The sequence below is a fragment of the Pogona vitticeps genome, chromosome 2 (genome assembly GCF_051106095.1).
Source record: "Pogona vitticeps strain Pit_001003342236 chromosome 2, PviZW2.1, whole genome shotgun sequence".
NCBI lineage: Eukaryota > Metazoa > Chordata > Lepidosauria > Squamata > Agamidae > Pogona > Pogona vitticeps.
The window spans coordinates 214,798,060-214,807,355 of NC_135784.1; positions in this window are offsets into that span (position 1 = coordinate 214,798,060).

Consider the following 9,296-nt stretch of genomic DNA (forward strand, 5'->3'; position numbering starts at 1 on the left):
AGAAGAGAGAAAGGATGCTCTGTCTTGCTGATCTGCACAACTCTGTGGTGCACTCAGGCACACTTTAGTACAGTGATTCCCAACCTTGTGACCCAAATTGTTCTTGAACGACAGCTCCCAGAAGTTCTGGTGAAGGCTTCTGGGAGATTTAGTTCAAGAACATCTGGGGAGCCAGGGTTGAGAAGCATTGTTCTAGCAACACAGAGAACTGACACACTTCCTGCCAGATTTCGGTAGGGACAGCAGTGGTGGCTATTCTGGTAGCTGCTCTATTTTTGCACCCCACCACTACTGGGAAATTGCTTGTCCCTGGGCTGAAGGAGAGGAAACAGCAGCAGTAGCTGCATTTACAATGGCTGCGTGATTTTTGTAAAACATGCCTATGGCACCGTAAGTTCAAACACACAGCAGATGCAGTAGTAAACAGGTTATTCAGTGCATACCTTTATGCTGCAGGTGGAGAGAGGAATCACTTTGTAAAGCTAATATTTCAAATAAAATATTTGCACATAGAAAATTACTGTCAACAGACAAAGCACTAGCGTAGCCATTCTTCTGATTTGGTTTTTATATTGTTGTTGTTAACATGCAGGGAAACCTTGTTCAGTAAGAGCATTGAACTGCACCATTTCACCATTTGTTTGTTTTCCAATATTTATATCTGACTTTTAAGAACATCTTTTCCCAAGGCAGCTCACAAAGGAAAGTTACATGACCTAACTGTCTGATTAAGGAACAACGGTTTAAAAGCAGGAGAAAATAAAACATGATAGCAACTCAGTTCAAAGAAGTCTTGTACAATCATATACGTAGTTTCCATATGATGTTTCAGATCTGATCAAGAGGAGGCTTGATGGACCTCACTGAGAGGACCATTCCGCTTTTGTGAAGCCACCACTGAAAAGGACATTTTGTGGTCAGAAGGGGTCTAGTCATCCCATTGGCTCTTGGTGCAAACCAGCATGTTTGCTAGTATGAAGTCTAAGTCAGAAGGATGTTCTAAGTAAGAAGGGAAGCCCTAGTAGAGGGCAATGACCCCCTAGTTCACTGGAAAGTCATTTTTAAGGCATTGGTCTACTTGCAGTTCATAGCAGTGTGATTCTTCCTGTTTTTTGCCATGAACATTCATCACCGAGGGCTAACACAGAGATCATAAAAGAGCCAAAATATCCAGTGTTGTATATTATAAGTAAAAGGTCATAGCTGGAGGCTCTCTGTGCTGAGATATCAATCAATTTCAAAACTGGGCTTTAGAAAAGTGGAAGAGTGAGTGAGAGACCTCTGGCAGAATCCAGTTGGTTGTGAAAAAAGTGCAGTACTCCACAGGCATAGCTCCAGTGTAGCTGCACACAATCTCGGTTTTGCAAGCGGCGATCACTCAGTGACACCAGTGAGACTTTCAATTACACAACTTCTTTAACAAGCTCTGTAAATGTGACACCACTCTCACCATGGAACAAACTGACGTTTATGTGCAAAAATGGACATGCTGTATTGCCCATTGTCAGAGATATTGTGAAGATAATGATCAGTTAAAGATATGAGATGCTTAGATATGGCTGAAACATGTGAAGCAATCTCAGGTATCAGGTGTATGAAATGTAATTGTTTTTCTTGTTTTCTTTCCCCCAAAGCGGGAAATACTTCAACAAATACTAATGAAGGAATGAATAAGTATATGATGTAATAGATATATAATGATAACTGCAAGGTACTCACAAGGAAACAGATATTTTAAAAGGTGTCTTTTAATGTGCTGTGAAGAAGACATGAGCATGGAGACTGACTGACATATTTTATTGTGAGGGATTTATTATTTCTGCCTGCCAGCCCTGCCATTATCTGTATTGTTTCAGTGTAAAGAATGCTTTCCAGGTCTCCTACAGGAAAGATTTCTTACCACTGTCCTTTCCTACACTGGTATTACTGATTTTTTAAAACTTCTCTTTGGTGATCAAAAAGCAACAACCATACTAGAAATCTCTTCCTCATTTCCCCTTTTCAACAACTGACTTTTGCTTTTCACTGAAAGCTGTTTTAATTGTACCATTGTTCTGCTAAAGCCCTATTGTCTGTGTCCTTCAGAACTGTTGGTTATTTAAATGACAAAAAAGAAAAAAGAAAAAAGAAAAAGAAAAAAAGCTGAAAAGCACATTGTTGTAACTGATTTGTATGTTTGAATTGTCTTACCAGAAAACAAGGTTATGAATTTCATCTGTTGAGACGCAAAAATAAAATACTTTCCTACAAAAATAAAGGTCGATAAAATTATTCTTCTGGTGTGTGCATCTTATACAATGACTTTGCACTATTGGTTCATTAAAATACTATGGCAGGGTCACAAAGATTGTAAGCATATGGAAATGAGCTGGAAAGGCTGGTTGTTTGGGATTACATCCTGTTCAATTGCAACTTTTTTTGTTATGATATGCTTATGATCTGGGACATGTTATTGTCTGTGGGGATACAGATTGATAGTATTGCTTGGAAGGAGAGGATTGTAGACATAAACACTTACTGTACCCTTCAAATGAATAGAGTCCTCTTGTAGGTTCTGATTTGGCTCCTGCTTAAATGATTGTTAAAACTATTAATTGAGGAAAAGCCATAGGCTTGAGTCTACAAGAGCTGAGCAAGACTGTTGAGAACAGAACATTTTGTAGATCGCTTCTTAATGAGGTCTCCATAAGTAAAAGGCAATTTGAAAGTACATAACAACAAGAGCGACAACAGCAACAAACTCCATGAAGGCAGCTGGAAGCCCACATTGTCTGGAAAAGTTCTACTGTGGGCACTTTGATAAGAGGAATAGAAAGACTGTTGTATCCTGTATAAATCTGAGTTTTAAGAAGTCTGTCGTAGGTGAGAGAGCCAGGAGGAGGAAGGGAGAAGTGAAAAGGAAGGTTGTGAATGAGAGTGCCAGTAAAGTATGCTCTGAGAAATGGTTGAATTTCTTTTTTATTATTTGAAAAGCCTAGATTTGCTGAGGGCAGGTACTGGAATTAGAAATGGTTACATGGGCTGAAGTCCAGAAGACCCAGGGTCCACAATCCTCCAGTTGGCTACCACCCTGAGTGTGACCGGTGACAGTGATAGCAGCAGGCATGCCTGTTATCACCATGACTCTTTGAAGAAGTTTTTAAGATGTCTTGATAGCTATCTTTTAGTGGAAAGGGAGGGCTTAAGTGTAATAAATAAAACCAGAGTTCATGCTACTCACCACAACTCTATTTCCTCTTCCTGGTTCTTCTTCAGCATTTCATCAGATTGGCCATTATGAAATAGTCATAAACATGGTATTAGAGATGGGACTCTCATTAAAAACAAAAGGGGGAAAACACAGAAGAGGCTTTTCTTTTCCATTTTCGAGTTGATTTCTGAAACAGTTTCTTAAACACACATGACCCATCTTAACAAAAAAAGGGGGTACATGAAAATTCTTTGGGCTTTTGGTTGTTGTGGGTTTTTCGGCTCTTTGGCAGTGTTCTAAAGGTTGTTCTTCCTAACGTTTTGCCAGTCTCTATGGCCGGCATCTTCAGAGAACAGCACTCTGCTCTGGTGTAGTTGGCTTGGGAGTGCAGTATTTATGTCTGTGAGATAGGCTTTTGTCTTTTTCTGTAGATGCGTGATTGGGTGATTAGTGTGTCTTGTTGTGGGTGTATTGTTGTGATAAGGACCGGTACCTACACAAAAACTCCAACCACCACCCACAGCAAAAAAGAGGCATAATCAAAACACTGGTAGACCATGCAAATGGGAACTGTGAAGCTCAGTTTCTCAGCACTGAACTCAACCATCTGAATTGGGCTCTACAGGCAAATGGCTACTCCAAAAATGAAATCACAAGAGCCATCAAACTAAGAAAACAACACCAAACTGAAGAAGAAAAACAGCCACCCACAAATAAAGTATTTCTGCTATACATCAAAGGGGTCACGGACTGCATGGGGAAACTTTTGAAAAAAACACAACCTACAAACAATATTCAAGCCCACCACAAAAATACAACAAATGTTACGGTCAGCAAAGGACAGAAGGGACCCCATCACCACTGCAGGAGTATACCAGATACCTTGCAGTTGTGGCCAGGCATACATTGGAACCACAAAACGAAGCATCCACACCAGAATCAAAGAGCATGAGAGACACTGCAGACTAAAACAACCACAAAATTCTGCAGTAGCTGAACATGCCCTAAAACAAACTGGACATGAAATTGTATTTCAAAATACAATCACCAGCAATCATTACGTCAGACTGCACAGGGAAGCCATTGAAATCCACAAGCACCAGCAGAACTTCAACAAAAAAGAGGAAAGTTTGAAACTCAACAAAACTTGGCTCCCAGCTCTGAAAAATACAGCGTTCAAAAGGTCAACAAACTCTACCCAGCCACGAGGACGGGATCACTGTACACAAAAGACCAGCTAATGACAGCCATCAACCACAGTGACAGATAATCTCTTCTTATCACAACAATACACTCACAATAAGACACACTAATAACCCATCTACAGAAGAAGACAAAAGCCTATCTCACAGTCATAAATACTGCACTCCCAAGTCAACTACACCAGAGCACAGAGTGCTGTCCTCTGAGGATGCCGGCCACAGAGATTGGCGAAACCTTAGGAAAAACAACCTTCAGAACACGGCAAAGAGCCCGAAAAACCCACAACAACCATTAGATCCTGGCCGTGAAAGCCTTCGTGAATACATCGTTGGGTTTTTGTTTTTCCCTCTGCGGTTAAACCTTTCTTCCAACCTTAGCCTATCAAATCCACCAGAAAAAAAAATCAGCCCTTTATGATGCAAGAGTGATGTCAACAGCCAACCATGGCTTGAAATCTGTTCACTGTTCTGACACTGCGACCTTCTACCAGACTCAAGGTAGTCAGATCAACCGGCCCTCCACTCTAAACCTGGTATTGTCGAACGCCAGATTTGTATCAAATAAATCCCAGATTATACAAGATCTGATTCTGGAAGAGGATGCAGATCTGACATGCATAACCGAAACATGGATGGGTAGGGAAGGGGGCTTTCCCGTGGCTCTTGCCTGTCCTCCTAGTTATGCAGTCCAACACCAGGGCAGACTGGAGGGGCAGAGGTGGAGTAGCCATTGTTTACAAGAACATCCTTGAGGTTATTAGGTGTTCTGCAGTTGCAACACTGGGTCTAGAGGTCATCCACGTGTCAATTGGGGCCAGGGACAGTATTGGGATCTTGCTGGGTTACTGCGCGACCCTGCCATTTCCTTACCAGAGCTGGCGGACTTTGTCTCCGCGGGACTGTTGGGGTCCCCGAGGCTTCTGGTCTTGGGCAACTTCAACATCCATGCAGAGACGGAGGTTTCCGGGCTGGCTCTTGACTTCTTGGAGACGATGACATCCTTGAACATGTCCCAACATGTCAACGGCCCCACCCACGAGGGCCACACACTGGAGCTGGTGTTCTCCACTGAGCAGCGTTAGCGTGCTCCGATGGTGACTGACCTAGTGTCTTTCCCCTTGTCATGGTTGGATCACTGCCTAATTAAATGCAATTTTGCAGTGGCTCTTCCCCCCTTTGGGGAGCAAGGACCTGTATTAATGGTTCACCCTTGAAGGTTTGGATCCTATAGAATTCCAGAATATCATGAGAGGGATTCTGGCTGATTTGATTGGCACTCCTGTCGAGGTTCTGGTTGATAGCTGGCTTGCCACCACCACCAGGGCTGTTGACACGATCACACCTAGATGCCCTCTCCAGCGCAGAGATTGCCCTTCGCCCTGGTTCAACCAGGAGCTGCGATCAATGAAGTGAAATAGGAGAAGGTTAGAGTGCAAATGGAGGTGGAACCCAACAGAAAATAACCGAATAGCTGTTAGGATCGCAACTAACCTTTACCAATCTAAGGTGAAGGCTGCTAGTCGAGCTTACTTCACTGTCCAGTGAAGCTTCCAAGCAGCAGGCAAAACTCTTCTGTATAGTTCACAATCTATCTGGAGTTTGTCATAGTGACTGGCCTCCCACTAGCATCTCACCTGACCAATTTGCAGCCTTTTTAAAATCAAAAGTGGAGCCCATTCCCCGGGATCTTACCCCCCATTTGAAAACAGTGGATTGAGCAGAGGCACCCAGCGCTCAGTTTTGCCCAATGAGACCTAGCTACTTTCAGCCTGTGATGTCAGACATGGTGGACAGAGTGCTTGATCACTGTCACACCACCACCTCATCCCTTGACCTTTACCCAGCCTGGCTAATCAAAGCACCCTGGCCTATAACATCTGAATAGGCCATGGAGATATTTAATGGGTCTCTCCTGGAGGGCAAGGTTCCCCTTGCCCTCAATGAGCCACTCATTTAGGCCCATTAGGAAGAAATCGAGCTTGGCGGTGGAAGATATTGGCAATTATAGACCCGTCGCCAATGTTTCTTTCCTTAGCAAGGTGGTTGAGAGGGTGGTGGCTGACGAGTTGCAGGTTCCACTGGATGAAACCAATACCCTGGATCCATTCCAGTCATGCTTCAGGCCATGCCACAGCACAGAAACTGCATTGGTCGCCCTGTTTGATGGTCTATTGAGGGAGGCTGACAGGGGCAAAATGTCTCTGCTGGTTCTTCTTGATATCTCAGCCACCTTTGATACTGTCAACCATGGTATCCTCCTAGGGAGGCTCTATGAGTTTGGAATTGGTGGCCTGGCTTTTGCCTAGCTCCATTCCTTCTTGGAGGACCATACCCAGAAAGTGCAGATTGGAGAGCATTTCTCGGCTCCATGAAGCCTCAATTGTGGGGTTCTGCAGGGCTCAATTAGCTCTCCAATGCTGTTTAACATCTATATGAAGCCACTGGGAGGGGTCATCAGAGGATGTGGGGTGTCGTGCCATCAGTATGCTGAAGACACTCAGCTCTACATCTCCTTTTTTTCCAGCTTCAGTGGATGCTGTTTCATCCCTTGAGCGCTGCCTGGCGTCCATTCAGAAATGGATGCATGAGAATGGACTGAGGCTGAACCTGGGCAAGACAAAGGTCCTTGGGGTGGGTGGTCCAGACATCAGGGGCTTGGGAAACTCCTTCTCTTTTGCCACCAAGAGTGAGGTTTGCAGTCTGAGTGTACATCTGGACCTGGTGCTCACCATGGAAAACCAGGTGGCGTCAGTGGTCCGTTCCGTAAACTTCCACCTTCAGCAGATTGCCCAGCTGTGTCACTATCTTGATGTGGGGGCACTCACCACTTTGGTCCATGTGCTCATAGACTTGAGTTTAGACTACTGTAATGTGCCTTTGAGACTGACACAAACTTCAGATGGTACAGAATACTGCAGCCAAACTTCTTACAAGGGTGAAAAGATATCACCATATTTTCCCCACCCTGGCCACCTTGCATTGGCTGCCCATTCACTTCTGTGTTGATTTCAAAGTTTTAACTATGACATATAAAGCCCTAAATGGTTTAGGACAGTGATGGCGAACCTATGGCATGCATGCCACAGCTGGCACACAACGCCCTCTCGGTGGGCACATGAGCCATAAGTCACCATAGACAAATACTTACTCATGCTCCAATCCTGGATTTCAGCACTCCCCTCTGCTGGTGCAGTAGTCCAGCAGAGGGGTGCAATGGTGACCATTACCGATCTAGCCCAATGGGGGATTGGTGGACCAGTAAGTATTTATTTGTTAATACCGCCTATAGGAAAAAAAGGAAAAAATAACCCAAGCATTTAACCCTTGCAGTGCAGGAACAGTTGTTTTTTCTAAACTAAAACTTCAGCATTTGGGTTTTAATTGCAGTATTGGCACTTTGAAATAAATAAGTTGATTTTGTGTTGCAGTTTGGGCACTTGGGCTCAAAAAGGTTTGCCATCACTGCGCTAGGTGCTCAGAGGCACTCACTGCCCTCAAGCAGCAGATTTTGCAGTACCAGTGTATTTTTGCCATCTATCCATGGCATGGATCCACATGAATTTTAATGTATGCTCATCTCCAAATCATTGCCCATCTCCATTTCCTCGGTTGTGGCACTGGCATGAGAGGTTGGATTGGAAGCTTCTTTGAAGTGACATATTTTGTCCCCACTTGTACTCTGCAAGGAGCTGTCCATGGAGTGCTCATGGTGTTGATGATGAAGATGAGGCTTTCCAGGTCTCAAAGAATGAGCTGCTGTGCCAGGAAATGGCTGGGCTCCCCTGAATCTCCAGGCCAGGCAAACAAATGTGAGGAGCAGTGGTGGAAGGGAAGGAGCGAGTCTCGTTTATTGTTACAGGCTGGCCATAGTGTTTGGGTACCCAACTCCAAACCTCTCCAACCCTCTCCAACCCACCCCAGGCATTGGGCCCCAGATATAATGAGGGGATGGGGAAGATAATCCCATGACAGCTCCTGACAAACAAGACAACACTTCAAAACCATTCTGGAAATATTCTTTTATTGTTTTTGGAAAAGAGGCAAAACAGGTATCCTCAGCGGAGGCAAGGGCATGGTTCAGCTCCAGCAGGATGCCTGCCTTCTGGTCCCTCGCATCCCCCTGGGGAAGGGGAAGCTTCAGGCCCTGCAAGAGAAAGAGAGAGGAAAAAAAAACTAAGGGGCGAGGTTGTCCACTGCCGTCAACCGGCTTCAACCCAGGCATACCTACCAACCAGTGTTCTGGCAACTTCATCCCAAAGATCTGCCTGCCAACATCCACTGGCTTCCACCAGGAATATCCACCCTTTCATCTCTTCCACTCCACTTCTGAAGCCAGCCTCCGCCAGCTCCCGAATACTTGGGTTACACATACGCCCAGCGGCATACACACACACAAACACACACACACACACACACACACACACACACACACACACACACACACACACACACACACACACACACACACACACACACACACACACACACACCAGCCACCACACCCCCGACACACACACACACTTTCATTCCACCAGCCATTCACACTCACGCTCGGGCTTCCATCCACCGATATCCACAAAGCTTCCACCAGCTGGTTTCAGGAGGCTAACATCCGGCTTCATCCGCCAACCTCTGTCGGCCTCCACCTTGCGGCCTCAGCCAGGTTTCACAGGGAGATTCCACCACTTCTGTCTGCCAACATCCACCAACTCCCCCCCAGTCCATCAGCCAGCTTCAAGTCATGGATGTCCGCCAGCCCCGAGCTGTTAACTCGCAAGGCCACTTAGCCTTGGGCAGAAGGGCTGGATCCCCTGCAGCCATTGCTGCTCTCTCTGCCAGACTGCCCTCTGGCCACTGGTCCCCCTTCTGGTCTCCTGCCCAGCTCAGCAAGCCCCTTTTATCTG